Source organism: Perognathus longimembris, chromosome 16 (assembly GCF_023159225.1).
Source record: "Perognathus longimembris pacificus isolate PPM17 chromosome 16, ASM2315922v1, whole genome shotgun sequence".
Lineage (NCBI taxonomy): Eukaryota > Metazoa > Chordata > Mammalia > Rodentia > Heteromyidae > Perognathus > Perognathus longimembris.
The window spans coordinates 36,499,456-36,513,659 of NC_063176.1; the positions used below are offsets into that span (position 1 = coordinate 36,499,456).

The following is a 14,204-nucleotide window of genomic DNA, read 5'->3' on the forward strand; positions in this document are numbered from 1 at the left end:
TGCAATCTTCCCACCTCAGCCTTCCAAGTGCTGGGATTACAAGCGCATACTAACCATGCTCAGCAAGTTTTGTCTTAATCAATATGTCGTTGACCTTTGTTTAGCCCCAAAAGATCATCATTGTATTTTTAATCACTCTAGCTTCAAGAACTTTTTCTTTAGGAAAAAAATTATTAATAAGTAGTTATACAAGGAGGTTTCAGTTTCATAAATCAGATTGAGTACAACATATCTTGATCAGTGTCATTCCTTTAGAAAATTTTAACATGAAGGAAGAATCAATAGAATAACTGATTTCTTTATTTCTTGGCTTTCCTCATTGATCACTACTTTTATAGTCTGAGTCAAAATGTTTACCTTTATTTCGCATTTTTATTTCTATTTTTAATTCTAATTTTTCCTTTTTTTCTTAAGAAAACCAGTAAAGTCTTATATGAAATAAAAGCTTTTACATATGGCCTAATTTTAAAGTATGGATGTTGTGTGTACTCCCCTCTACTTTTTTCTGTGTCCTGTTGAGTTTTGTGTGTACAGTGGCTGTTTTCCCTTGGTTGATTGTTATTAGTCAGATCCCATTTATGCTGAGAATGTACAAAACTGGCCAAACACACACAGATCCTGGCCTTTTGGAAGCCTTGTGGGTCAGTCAAAAGAGGGAATGCAAAGCCGAAGACAGACATCTGAACAGACAACAAATCTGTAAATCACATGCCATGCCAACACTGTCTGGGTGTGATTTTCAAGTCACTAATGAGTCATCACACTCTGGAACAAAATAACTCTTTACTTGGGCAATTCTTTTTTTAAAATTTAGTTTATTTATTAATTGAACACAAATTTTTTTGACAAGGTGTTATGCAAAAAGGGTACAGTTACATAGTAGGGCAGTGTGTACATTTCTTGTGATATCTTATGCCCTGTTTTTCTTTCTCTTCTCTAGGTCAGGTAGACATATATACAATATACAATGTGTCAAGAACATATACAGTAGCCACGTGGCCAAGCCCAAGAAAATTCGCCTAGGGCTTTAAATGTAATGTCGATATTAGACAATATGTCGATAGTAGTCTTATATGAACGTACATACATAGCTTTTGAGCTTTTCCCCTGAGAGGTCGATTTTTGACCTTTATATGTTGAGTAGTTGTTTGGTTTTAGTTACATACTGTTGGGTCGCTGCCCCAATCCTGTGGGGAATACTATTTGACAAGCAGTTTTTGGTTTCACAGACCTGGTCTCTACTGTCTCTCCGTCTCCCTTTCTTAACAGTCATATATCAGGGAGATCATGCCCCTTTGTTTTCTGTGTTCTAGGCTTGTCTCGCTCAACATTATTTGTTCGAGTTCTGACCATTTCCCTGCAAATAACAATATTTCACCATTCCTAATTGCTATGTAGTATTCCATTGTGTAAAGGTACCATATTTTTTGGATCCATTCGTCTGTGGAGGGGCATCTGGGTTGTTTCCATATTTTGGCTATTGTGAATTGTGCCGCGATAAACATGGAAGTACAAATGTCTTTTTGATATCTTGGGACTTGCTGTTTAGGATAGATGCCTAGGAGTGGTATGACTGGGTCATAGGGTAGGTCTATATTGAGCTTTTTGAGAAACCTCCATACTGTTCTCCAAAGTGGTTGTACTAATTTGCACTCCCACCAACAATGGAGAAGGGTTCCTCTTTCCCCGCACCCCCTCCTGCATTTGTTGTTGCCTAAGTTCAGAGTATAGGCCATTCTAACTGGGGTGAGGTGGTATCTCAGGGTTGTTTTTATCTGCATTTCCTTTACTACCAGGGATGTTGAACATTTCCTCATATGTTTCTTTGCCATTTTTATTTCTTCTCTTGTGAAGTCTCTCTTTAGCTCCTTTTGGGCAATTCTTTTAAGTGAGGCAAAGAAAGGGAGGGAATTTAGCAAATACCTCTGCCATGGAGGGGTGGGCAGGCATGTAGGCAGGCAGGGATCTCTCACTTGAGCTGTGCCTCCATCCTCAAACATATGCCTCTGGGATTTGGATTCATCACCCTATCCCCTGAATCCTGCTACAGAGTGACAGGAGCCAAGTAGAAAGGACTAGCTGTCTGGACTGAAGTAGGAACACATAGTCGAAAGGTTGGGCCAGGCAGAGTGTCACAAGTGTGCTACCTCCCCTTCCTTCCCCAGCGGCTTTTTGGCTTTCCTGTGATTTAGTGATTGGGGTGGATCAACACCCCGACCAAGTACAGATGACTAAAGCACTCAGCCAAAAAATCAATCAGGATCCAGGGAACCTGATCCAGTGCACCGATGGTGTGTGTATGTTCAGGTCTTGCTTCAGGTGGCATCTCGGAGACCCATCTTCCCCTCCCCACCTCCCTGCAGTGATCCAAGGCAAGATACTGGGGAGAAGCCTGCTGTCCTGTCACACACACGCATCCTCCCTGCAACTTCACAGCCCTCCCCCCCCCAACAAAATAAAAGAACAAATTTGCTCGAATCTCAAAAAAGGCATTAACAAACTAGCTCCTGGGCCAAACTTACCTCATGAGCTAAGAATAGTTTTAATTGTGTGTGGTTAAGTCTTCAGTGGTTATATAAGAAATCCCTACATAATAGCTTTTTTCAGTTGTGTCTTTTGACCTTCAGATCACAAAAGTATTTCTTTTTTTTTTTTTTTTTGCCAGTCCTGGGCCTTGGACTCAGGGCCTGAGCACTGTCCCTGGCTTCTTCCCGCTCAAGGCTAGCACTCTGCCACTTGAGCCACAGCGCCACTTCTGGCCGTTTTCTGTATATGTGGTGCTGGGGAATCGAACCTAGGGCCTCGTGTATCCGAGGCAGGCACTCTTGCCACTAGGCTATATCCCCAGCCCACAAAAGTATTTCTTATGTGGCTCTTTAAGGAAAAATTTGCAGATCCCTGAGAAAAACCTCCAATGAGTCCACTTCTCGGCCCCACCAGCCTCCTGAGGAAAACTCCACCCGCTCTTTTTGCCTGGACAGCTGGTGTGGGTAAAAAGGCATCACCTTCTTGAACTGGAATCCAAGTGCAAGGGCCTTACTCCGTAGTACTAACTACTCCCTCAGCTATTAAGGTTGCAGGAAAACAGCATTGGATCCATCTCAATTGAAGCAGGCAGTGGGATGATAACCAGAGACAGCTGAACCTGGCCAGGGGAGCGGAGAGCTGAACTGGGCCAGCCTGAGGAGAGAAGCGGGGCAGAGCCGACTGGAGGAGCAGGGCGGAGAGGAGAACCAAGCCGGCCTGAGGAGAGGAGAGGAGCGGCGAGCCTTACCTGGCCGGCTGGAGAAGCGGGCAGAGCCCAAAGGAGCCTTAGGCCTGAGGGAGAGTTCGGAGCCTAGGGCCTGTGTAAGGGTCGGAGGCCTGAGGCTTGAGGGAGAGTCCGGAGCCTTAGGACTGAGGAGGAGTCTTAGGCCTGAGGCCGGCAGAGAGGCCTAAAGCCTGTGGGGAAGCTTGAGGCTTAAAGCTTTAGGATAGGTGAGGACTACAGGAAGGAAGCTTGCTCCTCTGGAGGTTTGGAGGCTGGGAGGCTGAGGTGGTTAGAAATTAAGGTGGAGGTTTGAAGTTCAGGTCAAGACAGGGCTCAGGTCTGGGTAACTAACCCAGGACAAGATAGTCGCAAACAAGCATTAGGAGGTGGAGGGTAGCTCTGGTTCCCGGTTTTAGATTGTAAATAAAATCCCTTCCCACCTTAAATGTGTCTCCGTGGATTATTCTCGCTCTCAGAACACAACATTTGAAGGCCCTCCTCGGTTTCTTCCTACTGCTACCCTGTCCTATCCTAGCTCTAGCCCCCTCATCTGAGGAATTGAACCCTGAACCTCAGGAATTCTATGCAAGTGCTCTACCCCTGAGCGAATGCCTTGCTCTGACTTTAGGCTTGGTTTTGATTCTACTTCTCCTTCCCTCCTCTCTGTGCCGCCACCACTTTCCTTCCCCTCCCATTCTCCCTCTCCTACAGCTGCTCCCTCTCTTCTGTATTGAAGAATCCAGGGCTTTGGGATTAACAGGCATTAATTCTGCCTTTACTTTACACTCCCAGCCCAGACAACTCTCTCAAACGTGATTTTACTTCAACTCAAAAGTACACTTGTGCAAAAGTGATATACATATATATATACACACACACATATTTGAGAAGTTGCCTCTGACCTTCAGAATTTGACAAGCCAAATGAAAATACAATATTTTAAAATGATATAACAACAGTAGATAGAGAAGCCTCATTAGTTCAACTCAAGTGGATAATGGTGTTTTTATTCATGTCCGTGGACCATGAAGACCCTTCTATAATGGGGCAGTTGTAAGGGTACAGGCAGCTTAGGGCCTGGTTCAAACAGTTTGCAAATCTCAGTCTTGGAATACATTTGAAATTGTACAGTGCTCCTGGCTTCAATTGTCAAAAGTCAGTCAGGCCACCTGGTTGGTTAAGAAATCAGATAACCATCTTCTTTCCCCAGCTGAAGGTATTTAAAAAGCTCTAGTAAAAGTTGGGCTACAGACTTGAGTCAAGTACTGGGTGGGCTCAATTTAGCTCCAGGGACCCCCACCCAGCTTTCTTCAGTCACAAACTATTTGGTATCCTAATGCCTTGCTACAGAAGCGAGCCCTAGTAAATGAGGCCTTAGAATGCCAAAGTCATTTGTTCAAAAGGTTTTGTCTTAAATCTTGGTGATTTTCAAGATTGGCAAAAAAAAAAAAAAAATGCCACTGGAAAACGTACGGCCCATACTTATTTTGCTTACTTTAGGATCTTTTGTGCAAATGTATATGAGTGTGTGTGAGTGTGAACAAATTCAAGATTAAAACGGTCAGTCTGATGTAAAAATAGTTGAGTTTAAGTTCAAACTCCTAAAAGGTTTCAAAGAATTTTTGCATTGCTTTAAAGAAGAATTATAGTTTAATAAAAAAAGTCTTTAATTTGCAGTTACGAAATATTGGTATCTTAATGTGTTAGTTTGTTTGCACTGTAATCAAGTTATCTGGCTTAGCAAAAGGCATCGGGAATTTGAAATTTATTTCCCTCCACTGTTTACAAATTTGAGGCTAAATGTCAGAAATTTGGATATTAATGTTTATCACTGTTAAAGAACTGCTTCGGGTTTTTCAGTCAGAGGTCCAAAGGAAAGGACAGGAAAACTTACGATGGGCCTGTCTGTCTACCTTCGGGGTTGAGGGGTGAAGTGACTAAGGTGCAGCTTAGCTGGTCCATGTATGGTGAGGCAGGCCAAAGGGGAGAGTCCACATGTGGTAGAAAAAGAGTAAGCTGACACAAAGGCAGTTCATGGAGCCCTAAGGAGTCACATGGGCCAATGGAAGCCTATCTTTGTCTGTTCCATGCTGATGGACATTGGAAACCTGAGGGTAAAAAGGGCATTGGGATGATTTGTTTGGCATTTCTAAAACTGCCCGTGGGATGTATTAAAAATTGGAAAAGTCTTAAAAAGAGGGTTAAAAAGTTTATCTGTATGATGTAATTTGATTTCTATGCTATTTTGCAATGTGAATGTATTTTTTTATTTTTTTACTTGTTTGCCAGTCCTAGGCCTTGGACTCAGGGCTGAGCACGGTCCCTGGCTTCTTTTTGCTCAAGGCTAGCACTCTGCCACTTGAGCCACAGCGCTACCTCTGGCCATTTTCTGTATATGTGGTGCTGGGGAATCGAACCCAGGGCTTCATGTATACGAGGCAAGCACTCTTGCCACTAGGCCATATTCCCAGCCCCATGAATATATATTTTTTTAAAGCAAAGATAATAAGTCTGGATCCTTGTGTTTGAATTCTGGTGCTTATAATTCTTGCATAAGGATTCTTGATAATTCTTGATAGGGATTCGTAGAAGGGAAATATGATTATAATATACTATATAATACGTGATAATACATTTGAAATAGAATTGTAGTTTGGCTTGAATTTGAAAGTATTTCCTACTAGGTGATCATTCTTTTTTTTTTTTGCCAGTCCTGGGCCTTTGACTCAGGGCCTGAGCACCACTGTCCCTGGCTTCTTTTTGCTCAAGGCTAGCACTCTACCACTTGAGCCACAGCGCCACTTGTGGCCGTTTTCTATATACGTGGTGCTGGGGAATTGAACCCAGGGCTTCATGTATACGAGGCAAGTGCTCTTACCACTAGGCCATATCCCCAGCCCCTAGGTAATCATTCTTTTTTTTTTTTTTTTTTTTTTTGGCCAGTCCTGGGTCTTGGACTCAGGGCCTGAGCACTGTCCCTGGCTTCTTCCCGCTCAAGGCTAGCACTCTGCCGCTTGAGCCACAGCGCCGCTTCTGGCCGTTTTCTGTATATGTGGTGCTGGGGAATTGAACCTAGGGCCTCGTGTTTCCGAGGCAGGCACTCTTGCCACTAGGCCATATCCCCAGCCCCTAGGTAATCATTCTTGATGGCTTACAATTTTTCTTCTCAGTCATTGAAAGTCATTCCTTGGTCTTCTCTTTTTTTTTTTTTGGCCAGTTCTGGGCCTTGGACTCAGGGCCTGAGCACTGTCCCTGGCTTCTTCCCGCTCAAGGCTAGCACTCTGCCACTTGAGCCACAGTGCCGCTTCTGGCCGTTTTCTGTATATGTGGTGCTGGGGAATCGAACCTAGGGCCTCGTGTATCCGAGGCAGGCACTCTTGCCATTAGGCTATATCCCCAGCCCCAGGTCTTCTCTTTTTAAACCTCTTTTTAACATTTTATTTTATTGAAAACATGATGTACAGAGGGATAACAGTTACAGAAGGTAATAAGCATATTTCTTGTTATGCCGCCCCTCATTTATTCCCACTTTCCCTTGCCCCTGAGTACCTTCCCCACAAATTGTACAGTTCATTTCCCACAATGTGTCTTGTGAGTATCATTGTTGCATTGGTTCACCCTTTGTCCTATGTCTCAGCATTCTTTACTTCCTCAAATTAGATCAACATATATATATATACATCACACAGTGTTATGCCAAGTCGCGAAACGACCACCAACAAGGCCACCGAGACTCAGACGTTCCTAAATGCAAAAGCAAGGCAAGACTTTATTCAAGCGAGCTGTAACTCGGGCCTCGTCCTACCCACTGACACAGCAGAGGTTAGGAGGAAGCCCCGAGCTGCGATTGCACAGGGCTTATAAAGGCGAAAAACAAAGTTACAGCCATCAGATGTTCAAGCAAGACAAAAAACAAAGTTACAGCCATCCGGTGTTCCACCAAGACAAAAAACAAAGTTATAGCAATCAGGTGTTCAAGCAAGCAAGATTAGAACATGGGTACAAATCTGATTGGCTCAGGGCTCAAGGCACAGGGCTTGAGACATTCTGGGGTGGTTAGAGTTAAGCATTCCCAGCGGTTAGAGTTCTCGACCTGCTGAGCCCTAATAAGCTTGTACTGGGTTTGGTTTGCTCACAGGGCCTGCTTATCTCAGGTTCGCATGGTAAAGTGGGGTTCGCGTGGTAAAGTGGGGCCTGACTTCAAAGTCTGGCTCTTCAACAGGGCAACAAATAAATAAATAAACAGTGACAATAAGTGACAATAGATGATAAACCAAATGGAGAAAAAAATGAAAGGAAATGGACATCACTTCACACAGCCCCTTGTTTCAAATCTTGGAGCTCATTTCAATTAGCATCATTTTATATGGTCATAGGTACATAGCTATTGAGCTATAGTGATCCTCTGCTAGGACTATCCTAGGCATATACCAATCATTACAATAGAAGGAAGCCATGGAGACTGTGTTTTTTTGGTTTTGGCCTACTTAAGATTTTTTTTTTTTTTTTTTTTTTTGGCCAGTCCTGGGCCTTGGACTCAGGGCCTGAGCACTGTCCCTGGCTTCCCGCTCAAGGCTAGCACTCTGCCACTTGAGCCACAGCGCCGCTTCTGGCCGTTTTCTGCATATGTGGTGCTGGGGAATCGAACCTAGGGCCTCGTGTATCCGAGGCAGGCATTCTTGCCACTAGGCTATATCCCCAGCCCCCTACTTAAGATTTTTTCCAAGACATTCCATTTCCTTATGAATGGGGCAACGGCATTCTTTCTGATGGAAGCATAGAATTCCATTGTATATACATGCCACAATTGCTTGATCCATTCATCATCCACGGAGGAGAATCTAGGTGGTTTCCATAACTTGGTAATGCTATGGTAAATAATGCTGCAGTGAACATAGCTGTTAGTGATCATTTGGGTAAATGCCCAGGAGTGGGGTTGCTGGGCCACAGGGGAGCTTTCTGTTTAGCTTTTTGAGGAACCTCCACAGTGCTTTCCAGAGTGGTTGAAACAGTTTGCAATCCCACCAACAGTGTAGGAGCTTTCCCTTTTGGCCACAGCCCTGCCAGCATCTGTTATTATTTGTATTTTTCATAATGGCCGCTCTAACTGGGGTAAGGTGGAATCTCAATGTAGTTTTGAGTGGCATTTGTTTTATAGCCAGAGATGTCAAACATTTCTTCATGTGTCTACTGGATACTCTTATTTTCTCTCCAGAGAAATCGCTTCTGGGGCCAGGGGAAGCAGCCCCACCACAGGGTCAGTGCTACCTCAGCTGCCTCTGCCAACTCCTCCAGAGCCAAGTAAGACTGAAGAGAGGACAGGGAGGAGCCCGGTGGAGCTGGGGCCAGACCCAGCCCCTGACCCCAGAAAGGCAGGGAGAGCCTGCTCAGGGGCCTAATCCTCTGGGGCAGGTGGGCGCCATGCCAGCGAGAGGCCGGGCACACCACAACGAGGGGAGGCATCGGGCCGCCACCAGGACCTAGAAATGCCAGACCCAGGGAGAAGTTGCCTCACTGCCCGGGCTGGTGCAGGGGGACCTAGCAGGGGAACCCTTGGGGTCGACCAAGCAGACATTTGGCGAATGAATGAGTGAGTGAGTGCCTCTCTCAAATGGCACTAGTGGAGCTTGGAAATGATGGAGGTTCAAGTGCATGGCGAAGAGGAGAGGAGAGCTGAGGCCCCCCAACCCCCTAGCAGGGAAGGGAAATGGGTGCGGCTTGAGTGCAGAGTCACCAGGCCTGACTTAACTACTTGTGAAATATTTTTACAGTTTGCAAGTTTACTAGCCATGTTGCTGTCCTGCAAAATAAACTACAGTTTAAAAAATAATCTTATGGAATGTTATGGAGTCCTCTAGGACTAGATATTTTGAAAGGACTACAGCCCTCACAATTAGGTGTTGACCCTGCCCTGCTGAGTAGGGTGAGCATGAGACTAAAGCAGCAGCAAGGAAGGGAAACACAACAGATTCCCGGCTCTGAGGCGGGCTTGGAAGCTGCTGTATGGACAGTGAGCCTCTCCACTTGAGGGAGGGGAATAGGAACAGGTGTATAAGAGAGCAAGTTGGGAAGCTCAGGGTTTCTGCACTCCCACCACCACGTATGTGCAAGCGTTAGGCCAGGGAAGCTTCTAATGAGTAATTTAACAAAAGAGGAGACGGAGGCTGCAAAGGTTGCCCCTGACCCTACTGCCTTCCACCTAAAGTTCCAAGAACCAGGCTGAGCATTCTGCCTTAATTGCCCTAGACTTGACTGTCTCTATGTGACCATCATCCCCAATTATACTCACAGGGAATCAGATCAACAGTCAATGGCAGCAGAATCTTGTTTTTTGTTTTTGTTTTCTTTTTTCTTTTGACAGTCTTCAATTTTGTTCCTGTTTTGACTGAGGAGAAATTAAAGGCATAAGACACAAATTTAGACTTTTGTGAAGCTGAGCATCACACAGTTTAACTTTGTGAGCCTGGAATGAAAAGAATGCACCCAGCAGAGCTGCGTCACCCAGTGAACAGCTCCAAAAAGTTTGCCCCACAAGAGTTTTTCAAAGGCCTGTAAGTATAGATTTCTAGGAATAGAAATTTTTTTTTGGGGGCCAGGCCTGGGGCTTGGACTCAGGGCCTGAGCACTGTCCCTGGCTTCTTTTTGCTCAAGGCTAGCTAGCACTCTGCCACTTGAGCCACAGCGCCATTTCTGGCCATTTTCTGTATATGTGGTGCTGGGGAATTGAACCCAGGGCCTCATGTATATGAGGCAGGCACTCTTGCCACTAGGCCATATCCCCAGCCCGGAATAGAAATTTTTAAAGGACTAGAATTCTCAGAACTATGTCTTGAAATTACAACCTTCAGTAGTTCCACCTTAGAACCTTAACACTGACGGACAGAATGACACTTAGGAGAGCCCTGAGACATCCACTTGTGAACTGCCAGCTGCACTAAGTTTACCTGGCAAGATCCACCTACCTCCCACCCAGCCTGCTAACTCAGGAAAACCGCTGGAACTAGCCACTGGGGAGAAGGAAGTACACAGACTTCTAACTGGTTCTACATCTTGTTAGTTCTTAATCTTACATTGCTTATAAATATAAAGGACAAATCAACTAGTAAATTCAAAGGATACTGAACTCTCAGCCAACAGTTCTTTACCTAGTTTGTCAATTTATGATAGAAAACTGCATACTATATTACATATATAAATATAAATATATATAAAACAAAAGAGTATTTGTATAGGGTTCAGCATACCTAGACTTGAAAGTGAGCAGTTATGAGAAACTAATCAGTGATTTTCCCAGACCAGTGGTTTCTAGTGTCAAAGATTACATAATTTGGCAGACTTTCTTTCCTTTCTATGTTATCTACAGTATGTCAAATTACTTTCAATATTTCATTGTCAAGTATTTTAAATGCACAAAGTGACTACAGTATTATTCAAAAAGAAACTAATAAGGTCAAAAAATAAAATAGTGCTAGTTCCCTAGAAACTCTCTAATGCCCTTGGCCTTTCCTTCTGCCCTGGAAGTAGCCATTATTCTAGCTTTCATGATAACCATTTTCTTGTTGTTCAACCACAAACAGTGTATTGCTTAGTTTCACTCTTTCTCTTCAACTGTATGTATATGTAACAGTGTAATATATAATCTATTATGTTTGCTCCATTTGCTTAACATTGTTTTAATCCATAGGCTGTTTAGGTTGTTCATATAGCTGTAATTTATACTCTTGAATTGCCATCTATTACAGTATTCCATTTAGCAATGTGTGACTATATAGGAATTCTGTTATTGATGTCTGCTTTCCAGTTTGGAGTTATAATAAATGTGTGAACATTCCTAAAATGAAAGAAATCTCTTCTTAATTCTTTAGCCTACTTATCCATGGTGTTATTGTTTTTGAGAAGTTGTTATTTAGGGCTAAGTTTTTGAGCTCTAGGTAGATTTTTGAGGCACTTGTCTGTTGTCTGGCTGGTGAAGATTTTATTCCAATCTGTGCACCTCTTATTTATCTTGCTAACTATGTCATTTGCCATGCAGAATCTTTGCAATTTAATGCAATATCCCTTATTCAACCTTTCTTTGACCAAGACAATGTGATAGTAGATTTCCTTGGAATTTCATTCATCCATGAGAAAGCATGCTATTGACCTGAAAAACTTATGTTAAGACAGGAACTGAGAGACAAGGACACACATTTTCCCCTTACATGTGGAAACTACATTTAACTCATAAAATTATAAGTAAATAAGTTGGGTGGTGTGCAGGTGTATAAAATGCACTTGTTAACTTTTAAAATGTGTTGTTTGTCATCTTATTGATTTGTCTACTGTTGATGTTCAAATTCATTCCTATTCCCTGTTCCTCCATCTGCATGTATTTTACTCATGGGGTCAACTTGGACTCACTGAGATACATAGTACCAATTAAGCTATGTGGCTGCCTGTATTTGGAGCCCCTCTTCATCTTGCCTGCCACTAAACATTCAGTCCTTAGGATCTAGGATAGGTTTTTCCCTACACTGTCTATTAAAGCACCTATTAGGGGATCTTTCTCCAAATACTTACCATTATCTATAAATAATATGGTAACAAAGATGAAATTAAAATATTTCAGAGCAAAGAAAATTACAAATATTTGGGAACTCATTAGGATTGCACTCTGGAACAATGACATTCCAAATAGTATTTTTTGAGGTTTTGCTATAGCTCTATATCAATAACTATATCTATAGATATACTATGGTTACACAGATATGTTACATGTATATCTATATTATATATAAGTATATATACTATAGATATCTATATATACACTACACATACTACATCATATATAGCTATATATGTATACTGTGGATGTAGTATATATAAAGCTACCTATAGTATGTATAGATAAATCTTTCTGTCTATGTATCTATTGATATATAGAGAGAGATATAAACATAGATGATAAGGGTTATGTCTCAAGTGATAGTTATCAAGAAAGAATACGGCCTTGACTTCAAACTCTGGTCGTGTGTGTGTGTGTTTGTGTGTGTGTGTGTGTGTGTGTGTGTGTGTACGTGCCCACACTTGGGAGCACATGGATTCTGAGGCCTAGTGAATGCTAGGCAAGTAGATTATCTCTACTACTAACCTATTGTTGCTGTTCAACAGCTCTTCCCCCCCCCCCCCCCCCCCCGCCAGACCTGGGTCTTGGACTCAGGGCCTGAGCACTGTCCCTGGCTTCTTTTTGCTCAAGGCTAGCACTCTGCCACTTGAGCCACAGCACCACTTCTGGCTGTTTTCTTTTCTTTTTTTTTTCTTACTTTCTTAAAGCCTTTACTTTTGAGACAAAATGGATTAAACTCTTACAGACATGGAAAAAGACAGACATGATCACAGCTGAGCAAAGAGAATCTACTCAGAAAACTTTAGTGCCTGTCAGCTAATGTTGGACTAAAGTTTTGGGAGCATGACATGCTGCAGGGCCAAAGGAATGAGTGATTAGTACTCCTCTCCTTCTTCCTCACCTTCTCCTTCAACAGAATCCACACCAACCTCCTCATAATCCTTCTCTAGGGCCGCCATGTCCTCACGGGCCTCAGAGAACTCTCCTTCCTCCATCCCCTCCCCCGCGTACCAGTGGACAAAGGCACGCTTGGCATACATCAGGTCAAACTTGTGGTCCAGCCGAGCCCAGGCCTCAGCAATGGCTGTGGTGTTGCTCAGCATACACACAGTTCACTGCACGTTGGCCAGGTCTCCACCAGGAACCACAGTGGGAGGCTGGTAATTGATGCCAACCTTGAAACCAGTGGGACACCAATCCACAAACTGGATGCTGCGCTTGGTCTTGATGGTGGCAATGGCAGCATTGACATCTTTGGGAACCACATCACCCCGGTACAACAGGCAGCAGGCCATGTATTTACCATGGCGAGGGTCACATTTCACCATCTGGTTGGCTGGCTCAAAGCAAGCATTGGTGATCTCTGCTACAGAAAGCTGTTCATGGTAGGCTTTCTCAGCAGAGATGACAGGGGCATAGGTGGCCAGGGGGAAGTAGATGCGGGGATAGGGCACCAGGTTGGTCTGGAATTCTGTCAGGTCAACATTCAGGGCCCCATCAAATCTCAGTGAAGCTGTGACAGAAGACACAATCTAGCTAGTAAGGCGGTTCAGGTTAGTGTAGGTTGGGTGCTCAATGTCAAGGTTTCTACGACAGATGTCATAGATGGCCTCATTGTCCACCATGAAAGCACATTCCGAGTGCTCCAGGGTGGTGTGGGTGGTGAGGATGGAGTTGTAGGGCTCAACTACAGCTGTGGCCACCTGGGGGGTGGGGTAGATGGAGAACTCCAGCTTGGACTTCTTGCCATAGTCCACAGAGAGACGCTCCATCAGTAGGGAGGTGAACTCAGAGCCGGTTCACCCACCAAAGCTGTGGAAGACCAGGAAGCCCTGAAGCCCTGTGCACTGGTCAGCCAGCTTTCTGATCCGGTCCAAGTTTATTTATCTGATGTGATTCGATTCCTACAACAGTTCTTAATATAGGACTGATGCTAATTGTTTATATTAGGAAGAAATATTTGCGTTTTATCAACATAGTTCTACATTTTTTTCCTGTAGAAGATGAACTAAAAAGAAAGTCAAGAGGGACAAAGAGGAGAAAGAAGGGGAGAGGAGAATCAGAATGTCCACAGATGTTTGAACAGCTACCTTTACACTTTTTTTTTTTGCCAGTCCTGGGCCTTAGACTCAGGGCCTGAACACTGTCCCTGGCTTCTTTTTGGTCAAGGCTAGCACTCTGCCACTTGAGCCACAGCGCCATTACATTTACACTTGAAGTAAGTATGTGGCAAGAGAATTCAAACAACATCCTAAATGTTAGGCAAGTTCAGTTTTGTTTAGAATAGAAACGGCACTTTCAGAGATGACAGTGGGTCAACTCAAAAAGAGAGGTGATTGACAATCACAT

General features: G+C 43.7%; 1 pseudogene; it reads right to left on the reverse strand.

The window, feature by feature from the left end:
* Positions 1-12,554: 12,554 nt before the first annotated feature.
* Positions 12,555-13,727, reverse strand: LOC125364671 (annotated as a pseudogene).
* Positions 13,728-14,204: the final 477 nt, after the last annotated feature.